We start from the raw sequence: 11719 nt of genomic DNA, 5'->3' as shown, positions 1-11719 counted from the left end.
TATTAACTTCAGTATTTCATGGGCATTCGATGGAATTGCTGAGCAGACAGGTTAAAACGGATAAAAAGAAGTACTTCTTCACCAAAGGGTGATTAACGTGGAATTCACTGCCACAGGAGGTGGTGGCGGCCACAAGCATGGCCACCTTCAAGAGGGGTTTAGATAAAAATATGGAGCCGAGGTCTATCAGTGGCTATTAGCCACAGTGTGTGTGTGTGTGTGTGTATATAATTTTTTGGGGCCACTAGAGTGTTGGACTGGATGGACCATTGGCCTGATCCAACATGGCTTCTCTTACGTTCTTCTGAAGTTAAATCAGAGTTCCTTATATAGGTAAGCAATTTTCTGTCTTTCCAGCAGATTCCCCAACCATTCTTCCTATTGAGCCAGTTTGGTGTAATGGTTAAGTGTGCGGACTCCTATCTGGGAGAACCAGGTTTGATTCCTCACTCCTGCAGCTGTTGGAATGGCCTTGGGTTAGCCATAGCTATTGCGGGAGTTGTCCTTGAAAGGGCAGCTGCTGTAAGAGCTCTCTCATTCTCGCCTACCTCACAGGGTGTCTGTTGGGGAGGAAGATGAAGGAGATTGTGAGCTGCTTTGAGATTCCTCAGTGGAACAGGCTTCCTCAGGACGTGGTGGGCTCTCCTTCCTTGGAGGTTTTTAAACAGTCTAGATGGCCATTTAACAGCAATGAGGATCCTGTGAATTTAGTGGGAAGTATTTGTGAATTTCCTGCATTGTGCAGGGGGTTGGACTAGATGACCATGGAGGTCCCTTCCAACTCTGATTCTATGAACAAAAAAAATACTCTCCCTGTTAAAATACTCTCCCGGCATTGTTTGACGCCTTCCTCTCTATGAGGCAGATTTTCCTGCCAAAATTTAGTTTTCTCGGCGACTGAGCTGTCCCAAGTAGCATGGAAATATTTGTTCTAAAAGTCAGTCTGTCCCATGATCACAAGGATCTAATTTGGCTTTTTGCCCAGTCCAGGAACTCGGTTTGGGAGAGCAGGAACCTTCTGGCTTTTTCCCTCTTTCAAATGGCACTTCAGACAGTATAACTTTGGAACAGAAATAACAATTTTGTTTACCAGCTTGGAATGAATGAGGCATAATTGTGTTGGAAAGGCTGAGCTGAAGTGAGAGTATACTTATGTCAACAGGCACAATGGTGGTGTTAATGCTTATTTTTTCATATGTTTTTGGATCTTAACAGGCATTTTACTTAGTATTTTAGCTACAGTAATGGTTTCTCTGTAGATGTAGTGATTACAAGTACACAACAGTTGACCATAGAAGCGAAGGGAAAATACATTGTGCACGGATAACAATAGAAAATTAACAATGGCAAATTGGAAATATTCTGTCTCCTTTCACTGGGAGAAACTTCACAGGCTTATGAACCTAGGTAAGTAGGTGGAGAGCTCTCCGTTTGTGATCTCCTTTTATATTGCTCCACACACTTCCCACAGAGGGTGTGAACCATCACCAGCCAAACACACCTGTTTGTTACATAATAAAATACTATTATGGATAATGCATGGTCTTAAGAGAGCCAGTTTGGCGTAGTGGTTAAGTGTGCGGACTCTTTAGGGTTTGTAGAATCTTTCGGGATCAAGTGCCGTGTTCTACTGGAGAAAGTTTTCCTTCCAGACGTTTCGTTCTCAGCTGCGGAGAACATCCTCAGTGGCGTTGCAGCCGGAGCAGGCGCTCAGACCTTCTTGGCTGCTGTGCATTGAGTGGAGCCAGGGCTGCGGACTCTTATCTGGGAGACTCGGGTTTGATTCCCCACTCCTCCACATATACCTGCTGGAATGGCTTTGGGTCAGCCGTAGCTCTCACAGAGCTGTCCTTGAAAGGGCAGCTGCTGCGAGAGCCCTCTCAGCCCCACCCACCTCACAGGGTGTCTGTCGTGGGGGAGGAAGGGAAAGGAGATTGTGAGCCGCTCTGAGTCTCTGTCCTTGAAAGTGCAGCTGCTGGGAGAGCTCTCTCAGCCCCACCCACCTCACAGGGTGTCTGTCGTGGGGGAGGAAGGGAAAGGAGATTGTGAGCCGCTCTGAGTCTCTGTCCTTGAAAGTGCAGCTGCTGGGAGAGCTCTCTCAGCCCCACCCACCTCACAGGGTGTTGTGGGGGGAGAAGATATAGGAGGTCGTAAGCCGCTCTGAGTCTCTGATTCAGAGAGTAGGGCGGGGTATAACTCTGCAGTCATCTTACACATGCTCATCACTAGGGACTTATTGTCCGTAAAAGAATTAACTCAATCCCTTACAAAGCCTGTGATCTACAAGTAACTGATTTGCAGGCTTCAAGGGCACTGAGATCAGGGGTGTCAAACTCATTTGTTATGAGGGCTAGATCTGACATAAATGAACCCTTGTTGGGCCGGGCCATGTGTGTACCTATTTAAGATTAGGTAGTAACTTATAAACTTTATAAAGAACACAGACAAACACAATTTTAAAAAAAAAACGTGAAAACATGCTTAAAATGTTAGCACTTGTAGATCTTAAAGATGCTTTCTTTGTATTTCTCCCATGGGATCCAGGGAACTGGGCAAAGGAAGCTCTCGCTCTTTCCTTCCCCAGGGGACTGGTGGTGGTGGGGAGCCTCAGACAATAGAAGGAAGTTCTGGATCAGTAGCTCTGCTGTGCAATTGAGAGAGTTGGGCACAGCAAGCTAAACTTGAGAGTCATGGAGTAAAAGGACAGGTCCTCTTGTGGATCAAAAACTGGCTTAGTAATAGGAAGCAGAGAGTCAGTATAAATGGGCAGTCTTCGCAGTGGAGGACGGTAAGCAGTGGGGTGCCGCAGGGCTCGGTACTGGGTCCCATGCTCTTTAACTTGTTCATAAATGATTTAGAGTTTGGAGTGAGCAGTGAAGTGGCCAAGTTTGCGGATGACACTAAATTGTTCAGGGTGGTGAGAACCGGAGAGGGTTGTGAGGCACTCCAAAGGGATCTGTTGAGGCTGGGTGAGTGGGCGTCAACATGGCAGATGCGGTTCAATGTGGCCAAGTGCAAAGTAATGCACATTGGGGCCAAGAATCCCAGCTACAAATACAAGTTGATGGGGTGTGAACTGGCAGAGACTGACCAAGAGAGAGATCTTGGGGTCGTGGTAGATAACTCACTGAAAATGTCAAGACAGTGTGCGTCTGCAATAAAAAAGGCCAACACCATGCTGGGAATTATTAGGAAGGGAATTGAAAACAAATCAGCCAGTATCATAATGCCCCTGTATAAATCGATGGTGCGGTCTCATTTGGAGTACTGTGTGCAGTTCTGGTCGCCGCACCTCAAAAAGGATATTATAGCATTGGAAAAAGTCCAGAGAAGGGCAACTAGAATGATTAAAGGGCTGGAGCACTTTCCTATGAAGAAAGGTTGAAACGCTTGGGACTCTAGCTTGGAGAAACGTCGACTGCGGGGTGACAGGTTTACAAGATAATGCATGGGATGGAGAAAGTAGAGAAAGAAGTCCTTTTCTCCCTTTCTCACAATACAAGAACTCGTGGGCATTCGATGAAATTGCTGAGCGGACAGGTTAAAACGGATAAAAGGAAGTACTTCTTCACCCAAAGGGTGATTAACATGTGGAATTCACTGCCACAGGAGGTGGTGGCGGCCACAAGTATGGCCACCTTCAAGAAGGGTTTAGATAAAAATATGGAGCACAGGTCCATCAGTGGCTATTAGCCACAGTGTATGTGTGTATATAAAATTTTTTGCCACTTTGTGACACAGAGTGTTGGACTTGATGGGCCGTTGGCCTGATCCAACATGGCTTCTCTTATGTTCTTATGTCCCCCCCCCCTTCCTCCCCAAGGCCTCAGCCAATGGAGAAAGCAGAGGTTTTGTTCTGTAGCTCCTGTGCGATTGAGCAAGCCTGGTAAAGCAAGCTGTGATGCAGAAGGAAGCAAGAGAGAGGGAGAAGGAAGCAGATGACCGCCGGTTGCTCGGGGGCCTGATAGGAGCCCTCTGTGGCCCCTGAACTGCGTGTTTGACAATCCTGACTTAGATGATTACTTAAATGTTCATCCATGGACTGGCTTACCACAACACAGGAAATGAACGCCATGCTTCTTGGTCCCAAAATGTCAGATTCAGCATCGTTCCCTTGTGTTCCAGAAGAAGTCGTCTTAACCATATTCGATCTTCATTGCTTGGAAAGTCCAAAAGTGTATTCGTTGCCCCACAATATTGCCTTGCTTAAAGAGACTTGGTGTGAAGGTTGGTTTGTCTGGTTTTGCATCTTTTTAGTCCTGCTATCCCCAACGCCAAGGGAGGTAGACCTAAGCGTGGCCCTCTTTGTTTGATTTCCTCTCCTCTTTGAAGTCAAAGTGCAGAGTTGATTTTAGATTGACGTTTAACTTTTGAATATGAGGGCTTGCTAACTGCTTCTCTTTCTCCAGGTCTGTCCATTGGTGAATATTCAGCTGCGTGGAAAGACATTAAGACCAAGATATGCTCTTATTTTACAAGATCATCCCAAAGCGTTTCACTGACTGTCTGTATCAGGGGTGGCCAAACTGTGGCTCAGGAGTCGTGTGGCTCTTTCACACGTTGTGCGGCTCTCAAAGCCTCCACTGCCCCATTGGCCTGCTTGGAGAAGGCATTTAAAGTTGCTTTCCTCCCTTGCAACTCTCAAACATCTGATGTTTGTTCTATGTAGCTCTTACCTTAAGTCTGGCCACCCCTGGGCTTTACGAATGCCCACATAGGATGCTGCGATGGGTCAATATTCTCTTCCCTATATGGGGCTAATGCTTTGCACATTATAATCCTGGACAGGACTTCTAAAGACTCCAAAATAAAGAATAGGGGGAAGTGTTTGTTCCATGATACCCTTAATCTAAGATTTAACTTCCTTCATGGCAACAGAGTTTTAAAGGATTTGGGAGAATTCAAAAGAATCAGAAGCCAGCTGATTTTTTAATTTTTGTTTGATTTCCCCAGATCTTCTCCCTTATTGCTTTAGGTTCAGGGTGGGTGAACCAATAGGCAGCAAGCATCTACCATTTTATGTGGAGTGAGACTCAATGGGAGTTGGAAGGGACCTCCAGGGTCATCTAGGCCAACCCCCTGCACAATGCAGGAAACTCACAATACCTCCCCTAAATTCACAGGATCATCATTGCTGTCAGATGGCCGTCTAGCCTCTGTTTAAAAGCCTCCCAAGGAAGGGGAGCACACCCCCTCCCGAGGAAGCCTGTTCCACTGAGGAACCATTCTAAGGGTCAGGAAGTTCATCCCCCTAAATTCACAGATCCTCATTGCTGTCAGATGGCCATCCAGCCTCTGTTTAAAAACCTCCAAGGAAGGAGAGCCCACCACCTCCTGAGGAAGCCTTTTCCACTGAGGAACAGCTCTAATGATCAGGAAGTTCTTCCCCCTAAATTCATAGGATCCTCATTGCTGGCAGATGGCCATCTAGCCTCTGTTGAAAAACCTCCAAGGAAGGAGAGCCCACTACCTCCCGAGGAAGCCTGTTCCACTGAGGAACCACTCTAATGGTCAGGAAGTTCTTCCCCCTAAATTCACAGGATCCTCATTGCTGGCAGATGGCCATCTAGCCTCTGTTTAAAAGCCTCCCAAGGAAGGAGAGCCCACCACCTCCCGAGGAAGCCTGTTCGACTGAGGAACTGCTCTTACGGTCAGGAAGTTCTTCCTAATGTTGAGCCGGAAACTTCTGGTTAAATTTCAACCCATTGGTTCTCGTCCTACCTTCTGTGGTCACAGAAAACAATTCCGCACCATCCTCTAGATCAGTGGCCCCCAACCTTTTCGGCACCAGGGACCGGTTTTGTGGAAGACAATTTTCCCATGGACTGGTGGGGGTGGGGATGCTGGAGGTTTTGCTTCCCCCATGCCCACACCCCATCCCTGCCCCCCACATGGGGGTCTTTAAATAAGGAGTAAGTAAAGATCTCTGCCTCACTCAGCAGCCCGGTTGCTAACAGGCCACGGAGCAGGGGTTGGGGACCCCTGCTCTAGATGACAGCCCTTCAAGTACTTGAAGATTGTGATCTTATCACCTCTCAGCCACCTCCTCTCCAGGCTAAACATCCAACTCCTTCAGCCTTTCTTCACAGGACTTGGTCTCCAGACCCCTCACCACCTTCGTCACCCTCCTCTAAACCCATACCAGCTTGTCAGTATACATCTTAAAATGTGATGCCCCAAACTGATCACAATACTCCACGTGAGTTCTTACCAGAGCAAAGTGATACCATCAGTTCATGTGATGTGGGCACTATACTTCTGCTAATACAACCCAAAACTGCATTTGCCATTTTAGCCAATGCATCACACTCCTGACTCATGTTCAGCATATGTCCGCTAAGACCTGTAGATCCTTTTCGCACAGACTACTGCCAAGAAAAGTCTCCCCCATCCTATAACCATGTATTGGATTTTTCCTACCTAAATGCAGAACTTTAAATGTATCCCTGTTAAAATTAATTGTATTGGTTTTAGCCCAGTTTTCCAGCCTGTCAATATAATCCTGTATCCTGTTTCTGTCTTCTAATGTATTTGCAACCCCTCCCAATTTAGTATCATCTGCAAATTTAACGGTCAGGAAGTTCTGCAAATTTAACGGTCAGGACAGCTGGTTTGGTGTGGAGATCCAGTTTGGTGTAGTGGTTAAGTGTGCGGACTCTTATCTGGGAGAACCGGGTTTGATTCCCCACTCCTCCACTTGCACCTGCTAGCATGGCCTTGGGTCAGCCATAGCTCTGGCAGAGGTTGTCCTTGAAAGGGCAGCTGCTGTGAAAGCCCTCTCCAGGCCCACCCACCTCACAGGGTGTCTGTTGTGGGGGAGGAAGGTAAAGGAGATTGTGAGCCGCTCTGGGACTCTTCGGAGTGGAGGGTGGGATATAAATCCAATATCTTCATCTACCTCACAGGGTTCTGTTGTGGGAGTTTGAAAGTTAAAGGAGATTGTGAGCTGCTCCGAGGTGGGATATAAATCCAATATCCTCTTCTTCTTTCCGCCTCTCTCTTCCTCCCCATCTATTTGCCTTCTTTCCCCTCCCTCCCTCCTTACTTCCTGTCTTGTGGCTTTCAAACATCTTGCCAGGAGGGATGGTGGCTCAGTGGTAGAGCATCTGCTTGGTGTAATGGCTAAGTGTGTGGTATAGTGACTAAGTGTGTGGACTCTTATCTGGGAGAACCGGGTTCAATTCCCCACTCCTCCACTTGCACCTGCTAGCATGGCCTTGGGTCAGCCATAGCTCTGGCAGAGGTTGTCCTTGAAAGGGCAGCTGCTGTGAGAGCTCTCTCCAGGCCCACCCACCTCACAGGGTGTCTGTGGGGGAGGAAGGTAAAGGAGATTGTGAGCCGCTCTGAGACTCTTCGGAGTGGAGGGCGGGATATAAATCCAATATCTTCATCTACCTCACAGGGTGTCTGTGGGGGAGGAAGGTAAAGGAGATTGTGAGCCACTCTGAGACTCTTTAGAGTGGAGGGCGGGATATAAATCCTATATCTTCTTACTAATGTTGAGCCGGAAACGTTTGATTTAATTTCACCCCTTTAGTTCTGGTCCTACCTTCCGTGGCCGCAGAAAACAATTCTGCACCATTCCCTAGATGACAGCCATTCAAGTACTTGAAGATGGTGATCATATCACCTCAGCCACCTCCTCTCCAGGCTAAACATGCCCAGCTCCTTCAACCTTTCTGCATAGGACTTGGTCTCCAGACCCCTCGCCCTCCTCTGGACCACTGCCTTTTGTTGAGAGAGATTAATCTATGCAAGGCAGTGTTGTTAATAAGTCTAAGGCAGTGTTGTTAATAAGTCTAATATCATTCTAGCATGTGCCAAAATCTTATATCCTAATTTTCTTAAGGAGGCAATCAGTAATTTTGGAGCATATTTTCCACTTGTTTGTCACCATGATCCGCACTCAGAAATGGTAGTGGACATTCTATATCCTCTCCTGCACTTGAGTAGCATCAAGAAGAACCAAACTTATTTTCCCTATGTGCTTTTCAAGCCACTCATGGTATCGTTGACGTTACTCAGCACAAGGAATGGGCACAAACCAGAACATTTGTGATTACTTTTATTTTGTGGTTCGCTCAATCCCTGATTTGGTGCATCAGTTCATTTTTTTTTTAATTTTCCAAACAAATTGTGGTTTGTTTGGTTCAGGAAAGCATGGAATGGCCCTTAGTGTCAAGCATACGGTTTCAATGACGAGTCGAAGTTGATACAAAGACTACGTTTATTGATAGACCGATACTTTCTGTGTAACAGATTCTTCAGAGTAATGCTGCATACACATTGATACAGTACTTTTAAGGCTTACTTCAGAAGGATTCCAAAGGATGGGGGTGCAGGGTAGCTCTCACACACAAACTATCATAAATGTCTACATTCTCACAGTGTTATCAGGACTCTGTCCTTGCTTTCCCCAGATGTGTCGCACTCCCTACCAGGAATGTATGGGAAGGTGCTGATTACTTCTTCTCAAGTTAGTTTCATTTCTCACTACTTCTACTATTCAGGCAATAAAGCAAGAAGGGGGGGAGGGAAAGAATAAGAATAATAAGAAGAAGATATTGGATTTATATCCCGCCCTCCACTCCGAAGAGTCTCAGAGCAGCTCACAATCTCCTTTACCTTCCTCCCCCACAACAGACACCCTGTGAGGTGGGTGGGGCTGGAGAGGGCTCTCACAGCAGCTGCCCTTTCAAGGACAACCTCTGCCAGAGCTATGGCTGACCCAAGGCCATTCCAGCAGCTGCAAGTGGAGGAGTGGGGAATCCAACCCGGTTCTCCCAGATAAGAGTCCACACACGTAACCACTACACCAAACTAGCAAAGCTGGGTACTCCATGATACTTCACAGACCAGGGTTAGGCAGGACCCTATAACCATCAATTATCAATGGAATTTCACCATGGAGGGCTAGAAACTGCAGGCGCACCATGAGGTGCCCAGCGCAATGATGTCGCCTGGAGGCCATTTTGTTTTTATTTTGAGTGCAGCCGCAGTTGCCGAATTGATTCCTAACGAACCACAAATTGGCCATTTTTAGCAGAAAAAAGAGCCTTGTAAGTTCTTGGAGGATCCGCTACATCGGAGGTGCGTGGTCCGGTATGCAAAGGAGCTCCTGCTAGTGTTCCACCTCATGTGTGTAACCAAGACTTTTTCGGTAATAGGAACTCCTTTGCGTATTAGGCCGTTTGCATGTTGTCATTGATTCTTGTCGGGTTCTCTTATTTTCCATCATGGCTTCTCTTATCTTCTTAAGCATGTTTCCAAAGCAGTGTCAATATATCTGAACGTCCGGGATAGCAAAGACCTGCCCATTCTGAAACCGAAAAAAAAAAGACATTTTGAAGTGCACAAGTGTGAGGCCACTTGTTTTTAAAGAACCAAAATTAGCTGAAAAACTACTGACTCAAGCCTTCTATTGGCTGAGGCTCCTCCGCCTCCTGGTCCCCTGGGGGGAGGGAGGGAAAGAGCCAGAGCTTCCTTTGCCCAGTCCCCTGGATCCCATGGGAGAAATAAGAAGAAAGCACCTTTAAGACCGACGAGTGCTAATGTTTTAAACATGTTTTAAGGGTGTTTTTGTTTTTTTAAGAAAAATTTTTAATTGTGATCTTTATAAAGTTTATATCTTTATCTAATCTGAAATAGGTCCATATGGTCTGGCCCAACAAGATCTCATTGATGTCACCTCTGGCCCTCATCATAAATGAGTTTGACACCCCTGGGTTAGAGTGTTGAACAAGTGTTGGGGGGGGGAGGGTTGGACTAGATTGCTTCTACGACTCCTTCCAACTCTGTGATTCTATGACAAGAGATCAACAGTGTTGGCAAGTCTGCCAAGATCAGGCTAGCCCGGGCCACCCGTGTGATGGGCCATGCACAAGACTTTGGGCGTGTTAAGTACTGTCAAGCTGCTTCCGACATAATGCAATCTTATGAATGGATGGCTTCAAAGCCATCCTGTCATTAACAGGTCTTTCTCAGACCTTCCAAACTGAGAGCGGCTACCTGTAGCAGAGCCGGATTAAACCCCGTGGAGGCCCCTAGGCAGTCAAAATCTCGGGGGGGGGGGGGGCGGGCTTGCAAATTATCTCGGAGTCAGAAAGCCTGCCCCGCCGCCTGTTGCCCCCACTGCAGCCTGCAGGCAGCTTCTCAAAAGCCCCTTTGGCAAAGCTGCGGGGGAGAGGCAGAGAGAGGCAAACTTGGCAATGACGCCAGCAGCAGCCTCACCAGGCATAAGAACATAAGAGAAGCCATGTTAGATCAGGCCAATGGCCCATCCAGTCCAACACTCTGTGGCCGTTTTCGCACTCACGTTTTACTGGCGCCACGACCATCCTGACGCCGGCGAATCTGCATGGATTTCGCACCAGAAGCTCCGGCGCTCCCAGAAGCGCCGGCTACTTCCATCGCTAAGCCAGCGCAAACGGAAATCGCAAAGATGCAGGAAAACGTTTGCGCTGGCTTAGCGACGGAAAGCGCCGGCGCTTCTGGGAGCGCCGGCGCTTCTGTTGCGAAATCCATGCAGATTCGCCGGCGTCAGGAGGGTCGTGGCGCCAGTAAAACGTGAGTGCGAAAACACCCTGTGTCACATAAGAACAGAAGAGAAGCCATGCTGGATCAGGCCAATGGCCCATCCAGTCCAACACTCTGTGTCACACAGTGGCTCCAAAAAATTATATATATGGCCACTGTGGCTATATATATACACACATATACACACTGGCTAATAGCCACTGATGGACCTCTGCTCTATATTTTTATCTAACCTCCTCTTGAAGGTGGCCATGCTTGTGGCCACCGCCACCTTCTGTGGCAGTGAATTCCACATGTTAATCAACCTTTGGGTGAAGAGGCACCTCCTTTTACCCGTTCTAACCCATCTGCTCAGCAATTTCATCGAATGCCCACGAGTTCTTGTATTGTGACAAAGGGAGAAAAGGACTTCTTTCTCTACTTTCTCCATCCCATGCATTATCTTGTAAACTTCTATCATGTCACCCCGCAGTCGACGTTTCTCCAAGCTAAAGAGCCCCAAGCGTTTCAACCTTTCTTCATAGGGAAAGTGTTCCAGCCCTTTAATCATTCTAGTTGCCCTTCTCTGGACTTTCTCCAATGCTATAATATCCTTTTTGAGGTGCGGTGACCAGAACTGCACAAAGTACTTCAAATGAGACCGCACTATCGATTTATACAGGGGCATTATGATACTGGCTGATTTGTTTTCAATTCCCTTCCTAATAATTCCCAGCATGGCGTTGGCCTTTTTTATTGCAATCGCACACTGTCTTGACATTTTCAGTGAGTTCTCTACCACGACCCCAAGATCTCTCTCTTGGTTAATCTCTGCCAGTTCACACCCCATCAACTTGTATTTGTAGCTGGGATTCTGGGCCCCAATGTGCATTACTTTGCACTTGGCCACATTAAACCGCATCTGCCACGTTGAGCAAAAAGCAGCTCAGTTGCTGGCTGTGCGTGCAGGTTGGGAGGGCTGCAAGCAGGGGGGAAACTAGGGGGGGAGCCAGCCCGGGGACCCCTAAATGTGTAGGGCCCCATAGGCCATTGTCTACTTGCCCTAATTGTTAATCCAGCCCGGACCTTTAGGTAGACTCCCCCCCCCCCCAATTTCCTCACTTTATCAACAGAAGAAAAAGATGGCAGATGCAACTGTACAGAACAAATGATATTAGGATTCCCAAGTCCCCCGCGGCTTCTG

This window comes from Heteronotia binoei, chromosome 1 (genome assembly GCF_032191835.1).
Source record: "Heteronotia binoei isolate CCM8104 ecotype False Entrance Well chromosome 1, APGP_CSIRO_Hbin_v1, whole genome shotgun sequence".
Classification (NCBI taxonomy): Eukaryota; Metazoa; Chordata; class Lepidosauria; order Squamata; family Gekkonidae; genus Heteronotia; species Heteronotia binoei.
The sequence above is the reverse complement of the archived record's forward strand: the minus strand, read 5'-3'. Positions refer to the sequence as shown.